The following is a 20,092-nucleotide window of genomic DNA, read 5'->3' as shown; positions in this document are numbered from 1 at the left end:
GAGCATTCCAGATTCTCAACGGAGTAGTAAGAGTCCTAGAAGACACTATAAGAAGTGTCACCTTAAATGACACACTATAAGAAAACAATGTGCCTTCTAGCACAGGCAATTATAGGGCCCATCTTTAAATTTCACATCATAACTTCAATAAGGGTGTGGAAGTCATTCTCTCTTTCAGTGTCTCTAAATACCCAAGCTCCATTCATCATTCGGAAATTTGTGCTTTCAACAATCACACCAACACCTAATGTCATATCTCACCTGCATTCCTACATATATTTCCCTGCAAAAATTTCTCAAATCTGTGACATATTTGTCAGACATCTTGGTCTTAAAAGAAATGAAATCACATAAAGCCTAGCCATGCATAGATCTCTCAATGGAACTCCCCAGATTCTCAACTGAATTTGTGTGAGCCATAGAAACAGAATCCTTAAATGTCACACTGTGACTCACTGGAAGACAATAATGTGCTCTCCAGTAGTGTCAGAAAATTATAGACCCTGCTTTATGTTCTTCTTTATAACATTAGACGGAAAACAAAAATCGCATGATCTTTCATTGCCTCCAAACACCCAGGCTCCATTCACTCTTTTATCACTCAGAAATTTCTCCTTTACAAGCTTGTTTCCATCAATTTCAACAACCACACCAGCATTTAATATCATATTTTCATTCACATGCATTTCTATTTGTATTTATCTGCTAAAATATCTCAAATCTGTGACAGATTTATCAGACATTTTGGTCTTAAATGAAATCACATGAAGCCTAGCCATGCACAGATCTCTCAATGGAACTCCCCAGATTTTCAACTGAATTTGTGTGAGCCATAGAAACAGGGTCCTTAAATGTCACACAATGAATGACTGGAAGACAATTACGTGTGCTCCAGCAATGTCAGATAATTATAGATTCTGCTTTATGTTCTTCTTCATAACTTCATCAGATGGAGAACAAAAATCACATGATCTTTCATTACCTCCAAACACCCAGACTCCATTCACTCTTTAATCATTCAGAAATTTTTTCTTTACAAGCTTGTTTCCATCAATTTCAACAACCACACCAGCACCTAATATCATATTTTCATTCACACGCGTTTCTATTTGTATTTATCTGCTAAAATATCTCAAATCTGTGACAGATTTATCAGACATTTTGGTCTTAAATGAAATCACATGAAGCCTAGCCATGCACAGATCTTTCAATGGAACTCCCCAGATTCTCAACTGAATTTGAGTGAGCCATAGAAACAGGGTCCTTAAATGTCATGCTGTGAATGACTGGAAGACAATTACGTGCGCTCCAGCACTGTCAGACAATTATAGACCCTGCTTTATGTTCTTCATAACTTCATAAGATCAGATGGAGAACAAAAATCACATGATCTTTCATTACCTCCAAACACCCAGGCTCCATTCACTCTTTAATCATTCAGAAATTTCTGTTTTACAAGCTTGTTTCCATCAATCTCAACAACCACACCAGCATCTAATATCATATTTTCATTCACACATATTTCTATTTGTATTTATCTGCTAAAATATCTCAAATCCGTGGCAGATTTATCAGACATTTTGGTCTTAAATGAAATCACATGAAGACTAGCCATGCATAGATCTTTCAATGCAACTCCCCAGATTTTCAACTGAATTTGTGTGAGCCATAGTGTTGTGAAATGAACTAAAGTAAAAACTGGCGCGAGGCACTGCTGTTCGTGACGTCAGCCTGCGTGCTGAGTGAGTGCGTGCTGAGTTGCCTGCGTCAAATAGATGCTGAAATACAAGGCCCCTCTTTTCCAAGTAACTCTGAATCTAGGAAATTTAAATTGCCTAAAATTGAGCTTAAGGAATTCAGTGGTGAAGCTAAAGATTACCTGACTTTTTGGAGTCAGTTCCAGAAAAACCACGACGACAAAAGTATCGCTGATGAAGATCAAATGCAGTATCTGTTGCAAGCCATGGAACCAAAATCAAAGGCAAAACGTCTAGTCCTTAGCTTTTGGCAACGGCAGCTAATTATCCTAACATCCATCAAACAACTAAGAGAGCGCTTTGGACGCGAAGATTTACTTGTGCAAATCTATGTGAGAGACTTGTTAAGCCTAGTGATGAAAAACGCTGTAACCGGAAAAGCAAAAACTGATCTACCATCCCTGTATGATGAACTAGAAGGAAAATTGCGAGCGTTGGAAAGTTTGGGGAGAACCCAAGAAAAATATGGGGATTTTTTTACCCCCTTAGTGGAAAGTTGCTTACCAGAAGTACTGATGGCATGGAAAAGAAGCAGAAATCAGGATTACAATGAAACTAAAGGGACTCGATCCTTGCAACATTTAATGAATTTCTTAAAACAGGAAGTTAAGGGGGAAGAGAAGGTTCTACTTGCAAGAACTGGTTTCGCTTCCCAACAGAACCATCAGAAGAAAGACTTTAACCACGAACAGGTAACGCAAAATGAACCCGTAACAGCATCACCTCTAGTAAGTCTTGAGAATTCAGGTAGGAGTGTTCCGAACTGTAATTTTTGTGAAAAGAAACATTTTAGAGAAAAATTTTACTCTGCAAAAAAAAAAAAAAAAAAAAAAAAAAAAAAAAAGACTTTAGCTGAAAAACAACAATTGTTATTGAAAAAAGGTGCTTGTTTCTCTTGTCTGAAAAGAGCGAGTCACATTAGTAAGTTTTGTCCTTTGAAAGGTAAGTTAAGTTGTTCTATTTGCAAAAGTTGTAATCATTTTGATGTAATGTGTAATCAAAAGCTAAAAAATAACAATTAGATACATGTTTCAAAAGAGAGTTCTCTTTCAAACTGTGGCGAAAGTTAAACTGTATTTTTGCAAACGCTGTGCGTTCCAGTTCAGTGTCAAGGTCGTGAGAAAATTATTCGCTGCATAATTGATAGCGGAAGCCAATGATAAGGAATGTTTGAAGGTAGTTTTGAAGCACTTTCTGAGAAAGATTTGTGGTTTTATTCCTAAGGTTAAAGCTGTTTTAGTCTAAGAAATAAATAACCCAGTGGAGGTTCCCAGTGGAGAAACAGTATCTATTTCAATTTGGAACCATCTTGTTTAGCTACGATCTAGACTTTGGTTTTTAAACAAGACAGACTAAATAATCATATTTTGTGAAGTTTTTACATCATGAATATGTTTGTATCAACAGAGCCAGGTTGAAGATAGGCCAGCACCTGGGTAATCATGTAATATGTGATCTAATCACTTAGCTATTTATTTTTAGAGGGTGATCCTAAAATTTGCTGTCTTCTCACCTTTATTTTATTGCATGCTCAAATTTAAGAAGAGTGCTTTAGTCTAAGAAATAACTAACTAACTAACTAAAAGAAGTAGATCACATACTATATGATTACCGGAACCTGTACATTCTCGCAAGTATACTTCCAACCTGGCTTTCTGTCCCAATTTTGAGAGGGATCTGCAGGAATTAGTCCCTCTGAAACCCGCCATGTTTCTTATCGAGAACAGAAATTCCAATGTTGAAGAGCTTCATGAATTAAATTCATCAAGTCTTAATAAGAGATTAAAGTACAGAACTAAATTGTTAAATGATCTGAGACAACGATTTAGAAAAGAACACCTTAGTCAACTGGTTCAAAAGCATAATGAAAAATGATCTCGGGAACCCGTAGTAGGAGAAATAGTACTGATGGAGGATGATAACAGAAAACGTTTATTTTGGTCCTTAGCCCGAATTACGGAATTGATCCCTGAACGTGATGGAAAGATTTGTACGGTTAAACTTAAGACCCGGCATGGAACAGTTGTACGACAAATACAATGCATCTTTCCTCTGGAGATACAGGCCAATGATAGAAACATAATTCCAGATAAGAAACTGGATGCAGAGGAATCTAATTCTAGTGCTGGATGTATGTTAAAAAGGGGAATTGCAGCTGATAAAATGGTGATGCAACAATATTCCTCCTCTGGACAACTTGTGAAAGGTCAAAAAAAACTTGATCTTTTAAATAATGTTTGTTATGAGCTTGAGACTCGACCTGAGTCTCAAAGGGGGGAAGGATGTTGTGAAATAAACTGAAGTAATAAATGGCGTGAGGCGCTGCTGTTTGTGAAGTCAGCCTGCGTGCTGAGTTTTTCGAATGTTTTGCTTGTAGACAGAAGGAAAGCTGATCTCGGAAGAGTGAGAATGTTGTGATGAAAATAAAGAATGGCTTATTAAGAATTTTTTGTCTTTATTCATAATGCACCCAGCCTCGGATAGAGGCAGCCCGCAACTGAACAAACTGTTTTTAATATATTTGATTTATATATTTTCTGTGTTCTTCGTTAACAGTAGCTCTAAATGGCACTTTCAACTAATTTGGTGTCCATCCTTGACAATCAAGTACATTCATGCAAGTTGACAATTAATATATGTAATCTTTCCATAAGATAACACAGCCACAATCGAAGATATGATTTTTGCCATCCCATGTCTCCTAAAATGCTACTGGTATAGCTGCATTGGCTCTGGCTTTGAATACAGCATGTCATATTATCAGAATTGCTTTCAAATAGTCTCACTGCAAGAACACTACTTCCAGGTAAGTCCTCACACTAAGGGTGAAAAACGTTTGAGATTACTACAAGTTCAATAACCGGATTCTCTAAAAAAACACCAAATGTCATGTTGCACAAAATGTGAGCAATTTTCACACTGCCAAAGATATCTGGAGAATACATCACTCCAGACACTTTATCAAACATTCAATATCTGAGTCACTTCCACAGCATCTGCCATTCATGCTGCCAGGCATTTACTTTGGACATTACTGGGTGGTCTTAACTACATAAATTACAATATTGAATCAAGTTATCATATATTTTTGTCCATTTATATTTTGTGATTAAAATTAACTTTAAAAAATTTCTATTGCAATAACTTGCAAGTATTTTTATTGGGAAATATAATGACAAAAATGCAAGAAATGACTAACCATACACAGAATAATTAAACATCATATATATCAATAATTCATTTCTCTTTTTCTTTAAATTCAGAAATTTCAAAAATTTAGAAAATTACTCATTTGAATGATGCGAATATTAATACCATGTTTGATTAAAGGTAAATTAATATTTTTATTCTTTGAAAAGCAAAAACTGCTTTCATAAATAAATTTTACTTTTATAATTATAGAGCATCTTAGCAAGAATTGTTACTTACTTTTTCTTTTCCTTCTCTAAATCTATTGAAAATGGCTATTCAACTAACCAAGATGCAGTCTTCCTCGTATGGCAAAATATAATAGCCTTTCCTATTGACACAGTACCATATATATGTTACACAAAGCTTGAAATTTCTTTATCTCTGCATACTATGTAATACTGATCTATATTATCCAAACTGTCTTCTTCCCTTTTCAGTTTAATTATAATAGGATCAGAAACAATCACTTCTGCAAATTCCATGACTTCTTCAGAACAAGTAGCTGAGAACAGCAGCATCTGACAGTCTTTCAGTAGCTGCTTATGAATGCGAATAGACTGGTCTTGATATCCTTGAGTCGAGATCATCATAACATCTGCTTCATCTAAAACAAATACTTTTATTTTCCTGAGATCAAAAAACTTATAGCGCATTGCCCAATCATAAACTTTACCAGGAGTTCCAATCATAAAATGAGCAGTAATTTTTTCTCCTCTTTGCAAAACCTCACCTCTAACAGCAAAACAAAATTCAATGTTAGGACAAAATTTTGCCATTTGTTTTGTCACTTTTCCTGTCTGCATGGCTAACTCATATGTTGGGGACAAAATAAGCACGTGAGGATACTTCAAATTTGTGTCCACTCTGCTCAAACTTGCCAAAAGAAAAGCAGCAGTTTTAAGCGTACCACTCTGAGACTGAGCAATCATATTTTGTGGAGGATCTGCAATAAGAGTAGGAAGAGCAGTCTCTTGTATTTTTGAGGGTGAATTAAATTCCATACCACACACACCTTTAAGAAGTTCAGGTCGCAGATTCAATTCTTGAAAATATTTCACAGAATAGAAAGATGAATTAGGATTTCTCTGGATATCTATATCATGAGAAACTTCAATTAAATGAGATCTTACAAGTTTTTTCATCACAGATATCTCAGCAGGATTTAATTCAGGTTCATCATCTTTTTCATCATAGTCTTTTGATGCTTCATCAGGAATCTTTGGAGGAGGTATTGGAGGTGGCACAGGTGGTGGAATAGGATCGTCCAAATTTAAATTGTCAATTAATTTTGAAATTCCTTTCTCTTGTATATCAGCAGAAAGACTCCAATCATCAACATCTGCCATGATAAAGCCTATCGAAAATGTAAATGTCAAAATATAGATTTCTGTAAATTCTAACATATGCAAAGACAAAGACATACTTAGAAAAACTGAAATCATAACAAATATAATGCATGTGTCCCAAATAATTAAAATGTATAAAGATCATAAAAAGCAGTTATTTTGCTTATGTCACATTACTTTAAAGTGATAACTCTATTGCTGCACTTAAAAAAAAATAATAAATAAATAAAAATAAATCTGATTATTATGCCTTTCATTAAATGGTATTCAATTCTATGTCCAAAAACTCATGAATATACAAGTTACCTACTAACTAAATGTAGAAAATGGTTCCCAGTGGAGAAATAGTATCTATTTCAATTTGGAACCATCTTGTTTAGTTGACTTTGGTTTTTAAACAAGACAGACTAAATAATCACATTTTGTGAAGTTTTTACATCATGAATATGTTTGTATCAACAGAGCCAGGTTGAAGAAAGGCCAGCACCTGGGTAATCATGTAACATGTGATCTAATCACTTAGCTATTTATTTTTAGAGGGTGATCCTAAAATTTGCTGTCTTCTCACCTTTATTTTATTGCATGCTCAAATTTAAAAAGAGTGTTTTAGTCTAAGAAATAAATAACTAACTAAAAGCAGTAGATCACATACTACAGTCAAAAGTCGTTAATTCGGACACCCATAATTCGGAATGATCTATAATCCGGACCTCAAAACTAAAAACTTTCTGCGCATGCGCCGCGTTGACACATGCGCATAGGCGTTTACGCGTGCGCGTAAGACCTTTTACGACTGCGCATATGAGTGTGCGCAAGTGCAGAATACGTTTTCGCGTGCGCGTTTTGTGTATAATAGACGTATAAGCTAAAATTATCTAATTATCTATTTCAGTTTATGTTGATGTTTGCGTTGTTCCTTAATTTTCAAATTGCATCCGGCTTATTATTTTTCACAGACTGTAAGAGCAATTTTATAAAAGTAAGCTTAAACTTTCAATTATATCAAATAGAATTTCCATATATTTGTTAATACATAAAGGATCTAAAGCGAAAGTATGTTTTGAAATCCGAAATCTATTTATCAATTTCACGTTGCTTGGCGGGGGGGGGATCGCCGGGGCGGGGGCGGGTAATGAATTGGAAGTTGATCTGTCAGCACTATCCTTATCTTCAGCGCAGATGTTTTTATTTTATTTGGCTTATAATTCCTTGAAGAAAGTGACAGAGGTTATTGAAAACGAACAAATTTCGATTGACAAATTAGTCGGTGTTCTAGACACAGCAATTATAGGACTTGAACAGCGGAACTTTGTAACTCAACAAGAAATTATGTCTGTTTAATAGAATTAAAGAGAAAGTATTATCACATGAAACGAAGCAAAACTTAAACAACTTACATTGAAAGAAATGTTTAATAAAGTAAACAAATAAATATTAAGCTTTTTCTTTTTGCAAATTTTGATACCCTTTAGATCATAATTGTTCTTTATTTCATAAATTACGGTTTCATATTTTTAATTTTAGAATTTCTGCATGCCATCTTACGAGATTTAAACTGATGATCTATAATCCGGAAAAATCGATAATCCGGAATCGCCGAAGTCCCGACGAGTCCGGATTAACGACTTTTGACTGTATATGATTACCGGAACCTGTACATTCTCGCAAGTATACTTCCAACCTGGCTATCTGTCCCAATTTTGAGAGGTGTGGTCTGCAGGAATTAGTCCCTCTGAAACCGGCCATGTTTCTTATCGAGAACAGAAATTCCAATGTTGAAGATCTTGATGAATTAAATTCATCGAGTCTTAATAAGAGATTAAAGTATAGAACTAAATTGTTAAATGATCTGAGACAACGATTTAGAAAAGAATACTTTAGTCAACTGGTTCAAAACATAATGAAAAATGAACTCGGGAACCTGTAGTAGGAGAAAAAGTACTGATGGAGGATGATAACAGAAAACGTTTATTTTGGTCCTTAGCCCGAATTACATAATTGATCCCTGGATGTGATGGAAAGATTTGTACGGTTAAACTTAAGACCCGGCATGGAACAGTTGTACGACCAATACATTGCATCTTTCCTCTGGAGACCCAGGCCAATGATAGAAGCATGATTCCTGATAAGAAACTGGGTGCAGAGAAATCTAATTCTAGTGCTGGATGTATGTTAAAAAGAGGAACTGCACCTGATAAAATGGTGATGCAACAATATTCCTCCTCTGGATGACTTGTGAAAGCTCCAAAAAAAAACTTGATCTTTTAAATAATGTTTGTTATGAGCTTGAGACTCAACCTGAGTCTCAAAGGGGGAGGGAGTATGTTGTGAAATGAACTGAAGCAATAACTGGCGCGAGGCGCTGCTGTTTGTGACGTCAGCCTGCGTGCTGAGTTTTTCGAATGTTTTGCTTGTAGACAGAACGAAAGCTGATCTCGGAAGAGTGAAAATGTTGTGGTGAAAATAAAGAATGGCTTATTAAGAATTTTTTGTCTTTATTCATAATGCACCCCAGCCTCGGATAGAGGCAGCCCGCAACTGAACAAACTGTTTTTAATATATTTGATTTATATATTTTCTGTGTTCTTCGTTAACAGTAGCTCTAAATGGCACTTTCAACTAATTTGGTGTCCATCCTTGACAATCAAGTACATTCATGCAAGTTGACAATTAATATATGTAATCTTTCCATAAGATAACACAGCCACAATCGAAGATATGATTTTTGCCATCCCATGTCTCCTAAAATGCTACTGGTATAGCTGCACTGGCTCTGGCCTTGAATACAGCATGTCATACCATCAGAATTGCTTTCAAATAGTCTCACTGCAAGAACACTACTTCCAGGTAAGTCCTCACACTAAGTGTGAAAACGTTTGAGATTACTACAAGTTCAATAACCGGATTCTCTAAAAAACTGCCAAATGTCATGTTGCACAAAATGTGAGCAATTTTCACACTGGCAAAGATATCTGGAGAATACATCACTCCAGACACTTTATCAAACATTCAATATCTGAGTCACTTCCACAGCATCTGCCATTCATGCTGCCAGAGGCATTTACTTTGGACATTACTGGGTGGTCTTAACTACATAAATTACAATATTGAATCAAGTTATCATATATTTTTGTCCATTTATATTTTGTGATTAAAATTAACTTTAAAAAATTTCTATCGCAATAACTTGCAAATATTTTTATTGGGAAATATAATGACAAAAATCCAAGAAATGACTAACCATACACAGAATAATTAAACAACATATATATCAATAATTCATTTCTCTTTTTCTTTAAATTCAGAAATTTCAAAAATTTAGAAAATTACTCATTTGAATGATGTGAATATTAATACCATGTTTGATTAAAGGTAAATTAATATTTTTATTCTTTGAAAAGCAAAAACTGCTTTCATAAATAAATTTTACTTTTATAATTATAGAGCACCTTACCAAGAATTGTTACTTACTTTTTCTTTTCCTTCTCTAAATCTATTGAGAATGGCTATTCAACTAACCAAGATGCAGTCTTCCTGGTATGGCAAAATATAATAGCCTGTCCTATTGACACAGTACCATATATATGTTACACAAAGCTTGAAATTTCTTTATCTCTGCATACTATGTAATACTGATCTATATTATCCAAACTGTCTTCTTCCCTTTTCAGTTTAATTATAATAGGATCAGAAAAAATCAGTTCTGCAAATTCCATGACTTCTTCAGAACAAGTAGCTGAGAACAGCAGCATCTGACAGTCTTTCAGTAGCTGCTTATGAATGCGAATAGACTGGTCTTGATATCCTTGAGTCGAGATCATAACATCTGCTTCATCTAAAACAAATACTTTTATTTTACTGAGATCAAAAAACTTATAGCACATTGCCCAATCATAAACTTTACCAGGAGTTCCAATCATAAAATGAGCAGTAATGTTTTCTCCTCTTTGCAAAACCTCACCTCTAACAGCAAAACAAAATTCAATGTTAGGACAAAATTTTGCCATTTGTTTTGTCACTTTTCCTGTCTGCATGGCTAACTCATATGTTGGGGACAAAATAAGCACGTGAGGATATTTCAAATTTGTGTCCACTCTGCTCAAACTTGCCAAAAGAAAAGCAGCAGTTTTAAGCGTACCACTCTGAGACTGAGCAATCATATTTTGTGGAGGATCTGCAATAAGAGTAGGAAGAGCAGTCTCTTGTATTTTTGAGGGTGAATTAAATCCCATACCACACACACCTTTAAGAAGTTCAGGTCGCAGATTCAATTCTTCAAAATATTTCACAGAATAGAGAGGTGAATTAGGATTTCTCTGGATATCTATATCATGAGAAACTTCAATTAAATGAGATCTTACAAGTTTTTTATCACAGTCTCAGCAGGATTTAATTCAGGTTCATCATCTTTTTCATCATAGTCTTTTGATGCTTCATCAGGAATCTTTGGAGGAGGTATTGGAGGTGGCACAGGTGGTGGAATAGGATCGTCCAAATTTAAATTGTCAATTAATTTCGAAATTCCTTTCTCTTGTATATCAGCAGAAAGACTCCAATCATCAACATCTGCCATGATAAAGCCTATCGAAAATGTAAATGTCAAAATATAGATTTCTGTAAATTCTAACATATGCAAAGATAAAGACATACTTAGAAACACTGAAATCATAACAAATATAATGCATGTGTCCCAAATAATTAAAATGTATGAAGATCATAAAAAGCAGTTATTTTACTTATGTCACATTACTTTAAAGTGATAACTCTATTGCTGCACAAAAAAAAAAAAAAAAAAAAAAAAAAAAAAAAAAAAAAAAAAACTGATTATTATGCCTTTTATTAAATGGTATTCAATTCTATGTCCAAAAACTCATGAATATACAAGTTACCTACTAACTAAATGTAGAAAATGGTTCCCAGTGGAGAAATAGTATCTATTTCAATTTGGAACCATCTTGTTTAGCTACGATCTAGACTTTGGTTTTTAAACAAGACAGACTAAATAATCATATTTTGTGAAGTTTTTACATCATGAATATGTTTGTATCAACAGAGCCAGGTTGAAGAAAGGCCAGCACCTGGGTAATCATGTAACATGTGATCTAATCACTTAGCTATTTATTTTTAGAGGGTGATCCTAAAATTTGCTGTCTTCTCACCTTTATTTTATTGCATGCTCAAATTTAAAAAGAGTGTTTTAGTCTAAGAAATAAATAACTAACTAAAAGCAGTAGATCACATACTACAGTCAAAAGTCGTTAATTCGGACACCCATAATTCGGAATGATCTATAATCCAGACCTCAAAACTAAAAACTTTCTGCGCATGCGCCGCGTTGACACATGCGCATAGGCGTTTACGCGTGCGCGTAAGACCTTTTACGACTGCGCATATGAGTGTGGGCAAGTGCAGAATACGTTTTCGCGTGCGCGTTTTGTGTATAATAGACGTATAAGTTAAAATTATCTAATTATCTATTTCAGTTAATGTTGATGTTTGCGTTGTTCCTTAATTTTCAAATTGGATCCGGCTTATTATTTTTCGCAGACTGTAAGAGCAATTTTATAAAAGTAAGTTTAAACTTTCAATTATATCAAATAGAATTTCGGATATATATTTGTTAATACGTAAAGGATCTAAAGCGAAAGTATGTTTTGAAATCCGAAATCTATTTATCAATTTCACGTTGCTTTGCGGGGGGATTCGCCGGGGCGGGGGCTGGTAATGAATTGGAAGTTGATCTGTCAGCACTATCCTTATCTTCAGCGCAGATGTTTTTATTTTATTTGGCTTATAATTCCTTGAAGAAAGTGACAGAGGTTATTGAAAACGAAAAAATTTCGATTGACAAATTAGTCGGTGTTCTAGACACAGCAATTATAGGACTTGAACAGCGGAACTTTGTAACTGAACAAGAAATTATGTCTGTTTAATAGAATTAAAGAGAAAGTATTATCACATGAAACGAAGCAAAACTTATAACTTACAACATTGAAAGAAATGTTTAATAAAGTAAACAAATAAATATTAAGCTTTTTCTTTTTGCAAATTTTGATACCCTTTAGATCATAATTGTTCTTTATTTCATAAATTACGGTTTCATATTTTTAATTTTAGAATTTCTGCATGCCATCTTACGAGATTTAAACTGATGATCTATAATCCGGAAAAATCGATAATCCGGAATCGCCGAAGTCCCGACGAGTCCGGATTAACGACTTTTGACTGTATATGATTACCGGAACCTGTACATAATCGCAAGTATACTTCCAACCTGGCTTTCTGTCCCAATTTTGAGAGGTGTGGTCTGCAGGAATTAGTCCCTCTGAAACCAGCCATGTTTCTTATCGAGAACAGAAATTCCAATGTTGAAGATCTTGATGAATTAAATTCGTCGAGTCTTAATAAGAGATTAAAGTATAGAACTAAATTGTTAAATGATCTGAGACAACGATTTAGAAAAGAATACTTTAGTCAACTGGTTCAAAACATAATGAAAAATGAACTCGGGAACCTGTAGTAGGAGAAAAAGTACTGATGGAGGATGATAACAGAAAACGTTTATTTTGGTCCTTAGCCCGAATTACATAATTGATCCCTGGATGTGATGGAAAGATTTGTACGGTTAAACTTAAGACCCGGCATGGAACAGTTGTACGACCAATACATTGCATCTTTCCTCTGGAGACCCAGGCCAATGATAGAAGCATGATTCCTGATAAGAAACTGGGTGCAGAGAAATCTAATTCTAGTGCTGGATGTATGTTAAAAAGAGGAACTGCACCTGATAAAATGGTGATGCAACAATATTAATCCTCTGTATCCAAAAAAAAACTTGATCTATTAAATAATGTTTGTTATGAGCTTGAGACTCAACCTGAGTCTCAAAGGGGGAGGGAGTATGTTGTGAAATGAACTGAAGCAATAACTGGCGCGAGGCGCTGCTGTTTGTGACGTCAGCCTGCGTGCTGAGTTTTTCGAATGTTTTGCTTGTAGACAGAACGAAAGCTGATCTCGGAAGAGTGAAAATGTTGTGGTGAAAATAAAGAATGGCTTATTAAGAATTTTTTGTCTTTATTCATAATGCACCCAGCCTCGGATAGAGGCAGCCCGCAACTGAACAAACTGTTTTTAATATATTTGATTTATATATTTTCTGTGTTCTTCGTTAACAGTAGCTCTAAATGGCACTTTCAACTAATTTGGTGTCCATCCTTGACAATCAAGTACATTCATGCAAGTTGACAATTAATATATGTAATCTTTCCATAAGATAACACAGCCACAATCGAAGATATGATTTTTGCCATCCCATGTCTCCTAAAATGCTACTGGTATAGCTGCATTGGCTCTGGCCTTGAATACAGCATGTCATACCATCAGAATTGCTTTCAAATAGTCTCACTGCAAGAACACTACTTCCAGGTAAGTCCTCACACTAAGTGTGAAAACGTTTGAGATTACTACAAGTTCAATAACCGGATTCTCTAAAAAACTGCCAAATGTCATGTTGCACAAAATGTGAGCAATTTTCACACTGGCAAAGATATCTGGAGAATACATCACTCCAGACACTTTATCAAACATTCAATATCTGAGTCACTTCCACAGCATCTGCCATTCATGCTGCCAGAGGCATTTACTTTGGACATTACTGGGTGGTCTTAACTACATAAATTACAATATTGAATCAAGTTATCATATATTTTTGTCCATTTATATTTTGTGATTAAAATTAACTTTAAAAAATTTCTATCGCAATAACTTGCAAATATTTTTATTGGGAAATATAATGACAAAAATCCAAGAAATGACTAACCATACACAGAATAATTAAACAACATATATATCAATAATTCATTTCTCTTTTTCTTTAAATTCAGAAATTTCAAAAATTTAGAAAATTACTCATTTGAATGATGTGAATATTAATACCATGTTTGATTAAAGGTAAATTAATATTTTTATTCTTTGAAAAGCAAAAACTGCTTTCATAAATAAATTTTACTTTTATAATTATAGAGCATCTTACCAAGAATTGTTACTTACTTTTTCTTTTCCTTCTCTAAATCTATTGAGAATGGCTATTCAACTAACCAAGATGCAGTCTTCCTGGTATGGCAAAATATAATAGCCTGTCCTATTGACACAGTACCCTCTGCATACTATGTAATACTGATCTATATTATCCAAACTGTCTTCTTCCCTTTTCAGTTTAATTATAATAGGATCAGAAAAAATCAGTTCTGCAAATTCCATGACTTCTTCAGAACAAGTAGCTGAGAACAGCAGCATCTGACAGTCTTTCAGTAGCTGCTTATGAATGCGAATAGACTGGTCTTGATATCCTTGAGTCGAGATCATAACATCTGCTTCATCTAAAACAAATACTTTTATTTTACTGAGATCAAAAAACTTATAGCACATTGCCCAATCATAAACTTTACCAGGAGTTCCAATCATAAAATGAGCAGTAATGTTTTCTCCTCTTTGCAAAACCTCACCTCTAACAGCAAAACAAAATTCAATGTTAGGACAAAATTTTGCCATTTGTTTTGTCACTTTTCCTGTCTGCATGGCTAACTCATATGTTGGGGACAAAATAAGCACGTGAGGATATTTCAAATTTGTGTCCACTCTGCTCAAACTTGCCAAAAGAAAAGCAGCAGTTTTAAGCGTACCACTCTGAGACTGAGCAATCATATTTTGTGGAGGATCTGCAATAAGAGTAGGAAGAGCAGTCTCTTGTATTTTTGAGGGTGAATTAAATCCCATACCACACACACCTTTAAGAAGTTCAGGTCGCAGATTCAATTCTTCAAAATATTTCACAGAATAGAGAGGTGAATTAGGATTTCTCTGGATATCTATATCATGAGAAACTTCAATTAAATGAGATCTTACAAGTTTTTTATCACAGTCTCAGCAGGATTTAATTCAGGTTCATCATCTTTTTCATCATAGTCTTTTGATGCTTCATCAGGAATCTTTGGAGGAGGTATTGGAGGTGGCACAGGTGGTGGAATAGGATCGTCCAAATTTAAATTGTCAATTAATTTCGAAATTCCTTTCTCTTGTATATCAGCAGAAAGACTCCAATCATCAACATCTGCCATGATAAAGCCTATCGAAAATGTAAATGTCAAAATATAGATTTCTGTAAATTCTAACATATGCAAAGATAAAGACATACTTAGAAACACTGAAATCATAACAAATATAATGCATGTGTCCCAAATAATTAAAATGTATGAAGATCATAAAAAGCAGTTATTTTACTTATGTCACATTACTTTAAAGTGATAACTCTATTGCTGCACAAAAAAAAAAAAAAAAAAAAAAAAACTGATTATTATGCCTTTTATTAAATGGTATTCAATTCTATGTCCAAAAACTCATGAATATACAAGTTACCTACTAACTAAATGTAGAAAATGGTTCCCAGTGGAGAAATAGTATCTATTTCAATTTGGAACCATCTTGTTTAGCTACGATCTAGACTTTGGTTTTTAAACAAGACAGACTAAATAATCATATTTTGTGAAGTTTTTACATCATGAATATGTTTGTATCAACAGAGCCAGGTTGAAGAAAGGCCAGCACCTGGGTAATCATGTAACATGTGATCTAATCACTTAGCTATTTATTTTTAGAGGGTGATCCTAAAATTTGCTGTCTTCTCACCTTTATTTTATTGCATGCTCAAATTTAAAAAGAGTGTTTTAGTCTAAGAAATAAATAACTAACTAAAAGCAGTAGATCACATACTACAGTCAAAAGTCGTTAATTCGGACACCCATAATTCGGAATGATCTATAATCCAGACCTCAAAACTAAAAACTTTCTGCGCATGCGCCGCGTTGACACATGCGCATAGGCGTTTACGCGTGCGCGTAAGACCTTTTACGACTGCGCATATGAGTGTGGGCAAGTGCAGAATACGTTTTCGCGTGCGCGTTTTGTGTATAATAGACGTATAAGTTAAAATTATCTAATTATCTATTTCAGTTAATGTTGATGTTTGCGTTGTTCCTTAATTTTCAAATTGGATCCGGCTTATTATTTTTCGCAGACTGTAAGAGCAATTTTATAAAAGTAAGTTTAAACTTTCAATTATATCAAATAGAATTTCCGATATATATTTGTTAATACGTAAAGGATCTAAAGCGAAAGTATGTTTTGAAATCCGAAATCTATTTATCAATTTCACGTTGCTTTGCGGGGGGATTCGCCGGGGCGGGGGCTGGTAATGAATTGGAAGTTGATCTGTCAGCACTATCCTTATCTTCAGCGCAGATGTTTTTATTTTATTTGGCTTATAATTCCTTGAAGAAAGTGACAGAGGTTATTGAAAACGAAAAAATTTCGATTGACAAATTAGTCGGTGTTCTAGACACAGCAATTATAGGACTTGAACAGCGGAACTTTGTAACTGAACAAGAAATTATGTCTGTTTAATAGAATTAAAGAGAAAGTATTATCACATGAAACGAAGCAAAACTTATAACTTACAACATTGAAAGAAATGTTTAATAAAGTAAACAAATAAATATTAAGCTTTTTCTTTTTGCAAATTTTGATACCCTTTAGATCATAATTGTTCTTTATTTCATAAATTACGGTTTCATATTTTTAATTTTAGAATTTCTGCATGCCATCTTACGAGATTTAAACTGATGATCTATAATCCGGAAAAATCGATAATCCGGAATCGCCGAAGTCCCGACGAGTCCGGATTAACGACTTTTGACTGTATATGATTACCGGAACCTGTACATAATCGCAAGTATACTTCCAACCTGGCTTTCTGTCCCAATTTTGAGAGGTGTGGTCTGCAGGAATTAGTCCCTCTGAAACCAGCCATGTTTCTTATCGAGAACAGAAATTCCAATGTTGAAGATCTTGATGAATTAAATTCGTCGAGTCTTAATAAGAGATTAAAGTATAGAACTAAATTGTTAAATGATCTGAGACAACGATTTAGAAAAGAATACTTTAGTCAACTGGTTCAAAACATAATGAAAAATGAACTCGGGAACCTGTAGTAGGAGAAAAAGTACTGATGGAGGATGATAACAGAAAACGTTTATTTTGGTCCTTAGCCCGAATTACATAATTGATCCCTGGATGTGATGGAAAGATTTGTACGGTTAAACTTAAGACCCGGCATGGAACAGTTGTACGACCAATACATTGCATCTTTCCTCTGGAGACCCAGGCCAATGATAGAAGCATGATTCCTGATAAGAAACTGGGTGCAGAGAAATCTAATTCTAGTGCTGGATGTATGTTAAAAAGAGGAACTGCACCTGATAAAATGGTGATGCAACAATATTAATCCTCTGGATCCAAAAAAAAACTTGATCTTTTAAATAATGTTTGTTATGAGCTTGAGACTCAACCTGAGTCTCAAAGGGGGAGGGAGTATGTTGTGAAATGAACTGAAGCAATAACTGGCGCGAGGCGCTGCTGTTTGTGACGTCAGCCTGCGTGCTGAGTTTTTCGAATGTTTTGCTTGTAGACAGAACGAAAGCTGATCTCGGAAGAGTGAAAATGTTGTGGTGAAAATAAAGAATGGCTTATTAAGAATTTTTTGTCTTTATTCATAATGCACCCAGCCTCGGATAGAGGCAGCCCGCAACTGAACAAACTGTTTTTAATATATTTGATTTATATATTTTCTGTGTTCTTCGTTAACAGTAGCTCTAAATGGCACTTTCAACTAATTTGGTGTCCATCCTTGACAATCAAGTACATTCATGCAAGTTGACAATTAATATATGTAATCTTTCCATAAGATAACACAGCCACAATCGAAGATATGATTTTTGCCATCCCATGTCTCCTAAAATGCTACTGGTATAGCTGCATTGGCTCTGGCCTTGAATACAGCATGTCATACCATCAGAATTGCTTTCAAATAGTCTCACTGCAAGAACACTACTTCCAGGTAAGTCCTCACACTAAGTGTGAAAACGTTTGAGATTACTACAAGTTCAATAACCGGATTCTCTAAAAAACTGCCAAATGTCATGTTGCACAAAATGTGAGCAATTTTCACACTGGCAAAGATATCTGGAGAATACATCACTCCAGACACTTTATCAAACATTCAATATCTGAGTCACTTCCACAGCATCTGCCATTCATGCTGCCAGAGGCATTTACTTTGGACATTACTGGGTGGTCTTAACTACATAAATTACAATATTGAATCAAGTTATCATATATTTTTGTCCATTTATATTTTGTGATTAAAATTAACTTTAAAAAATTTCTATCGCAATAACTTGCAAATATTTTTATTGGGAAATATAATGACAAAAATCCAAGAAATGACTAACCATACACAGAATAATTAAACAACATATATATCAATAATTCATTTCTCTTTTTCTTTAAATACAGAAATTTCAAAAATTTAGAAAATTACTCATTTGAATGATGTGAATATTAATACCATGTTTGATTAAAGGTAAATTAATATTTTTATTCTTTGAAAAGCAAAAACTGCTTTCATAAATAAATTTTACTTTTATAATTATAGAGCATCTTACCAAGAATTGTTACTTACTTTTTCTTTTCCTTCTCTAAATCTATTGAGAATGGCTATTCAACTAACCAAGATGCAGTCTTCCTGGTATGGCAAAATATAATAGCCTGTCCTATTGACACAGTACCATATATATGTTACACAAAGCTTGAAATTTCTTTATCTCTGCATACTATGTAATACTGATCTATATTATCCAAACTGTCTTCTTCCCTTTTCAGTTTAATTATAATAGGATCAGAAAAAATCAGTTCTGCAAATTCCATGACTTCTTCAGAACAAGTAGCTGAGAACAGCAGCATCTGACAGTCTTTCAGTAGCTGCTTATGAATGCGAATAGACTGGTCTTGATATCCTTGAGTCGAGATCATAACATCTGCTTCATCTAAAACAAATACTTTTATTTTACTGAGATCAAAAAACTTATAGCACATTGCCCAATCATAAACTTTACCAGGAGTTCGAATCATAAAATGAGCAGTAATGTTTTCTCCTCTTTGCAAAACCTCACCTCTAACAGCAAAACAAAATTCAATGTTAGGACAAAATTTTGCCATTTGTTTTGTCACTTTTCCTGTCTGCATGGCTAACTCATATGTTGGGGACAAAATAAGCACGTGAGGATATTTCAAATTTGTGTCCACTCTGCTCAAACTTGCCAAAAGAAAAGCAGCAGTTTTAAGCGTACCACTCTGAGACTGAGCAATCATATTTTGTGGAGGATCTGCAATAAGAGTAGGAAGAGCAGTCTCTTGTATTTTTGAGGGTGAATTAAATCCCATACCACACACACCTTTAAGAAGTTCAGGTCGCAGATTCAATTCTTCAAAATATTTCACAGAATAGAGAGGTGAATTAGGATTTCTCTGGATATCTATATCATGAGAAACTTCAATTAAATGAGATCTTACAAGTTTTTTATCACAGTCTCAGCAGGATTTAATTCAGGTTCATCATCTTTTTCATCATAGTCTTTTGATGCTTCATCAGGAATCTTTGGAGGAGGTATTGGAGGTGGCACAGGTGGTGGAATAGGATCGTCCAAATTTAAATTGTCAATTAATTTCGAAATTCCTTTCTCTTGTATATCAGCAGAAAGACTCCAATCATCAACATCTGCCATGATAAAGCCTATCGAAAATGTAAATGTCAAAATATAGATTTCTGTAAATTCTAACATATGCAAAGATAAAGACATACTTAGAAACACTGAAATCATAACAAATATAATGCATGTGTCCCAA

General features: G+C 34.4%; 4 pseudogenes across 2 annotated transcripts in view; all 4 read right to left on the bottom strand.

Moving 5' to 3' along the window:
* The window catches only part of LOC146993052 (ATP-dependent RNA helicase DDX19A pseudogene), a 51,732-nt pseudogene extending 45,435 nt beyond the window's left edge, over positions 1 to 6,297 (bottom strand). For both annotated transcript variants that reach the window (XR_015038751.1, XR_015038750.1), the window contains exon 1: positions 5,187 to 6,297. The product of XR_015038751.1 is annotated as an ATP-dependent RNA helicase DDX19A pseudogene, transcript variant X2 (transcript). The remainder of the gene's footprint in view (positions 1 to 5,186) is intronic.
* Positions 6,298 to 9,801: 3,504 nt separating this feature from the next.
* Positions 9,802 to 11,077, bottom strand: LOC146993051 (ATP-dependent RNA helicase DDX19A pseudogene; annotated as a pseudogene).
* A 3,306-nt stretch (positions 11,078 to 14,383) lies between these two features.
* Positions 14,384 to 15,620, bottom strand: LOC146993050 (ATP-dependent RNA helicase DDX19A pseudogene; annotated as a pseudogene).
* Positions 15,621 to 18,985: 3,365 nt separating this feature from the next.
* LOC146993049 (DEAD-box helicase Dbp80 pseudogene) lies at positions 18,986 to 19,630 on the bottom strand (annotated as a pseudogene).
* Positions 19,631 to 20,092: the final 462 nt, after the last annotated feature.

This window comes from Stegodyphus dumicola, chromosome X1, assembly GCF_044657685.1.
Source record: "Stegodyphus dumicola isolate Sdum_Otavi_A_Nest chromosome X1, ASM4465768v1".
Classification (NCBI taxonomy): Eukaryota; Metazoa; Arthropoda; class Arachnida; order Araneae; family Eresidae; genus Stegodyphus; species Stegodyphus dumicola.
The sequence above is the reverse complement of the archived record's forward strand: the minus strand, read 5'-3'. Positions and strand labels throughout refer to the sequence as shown.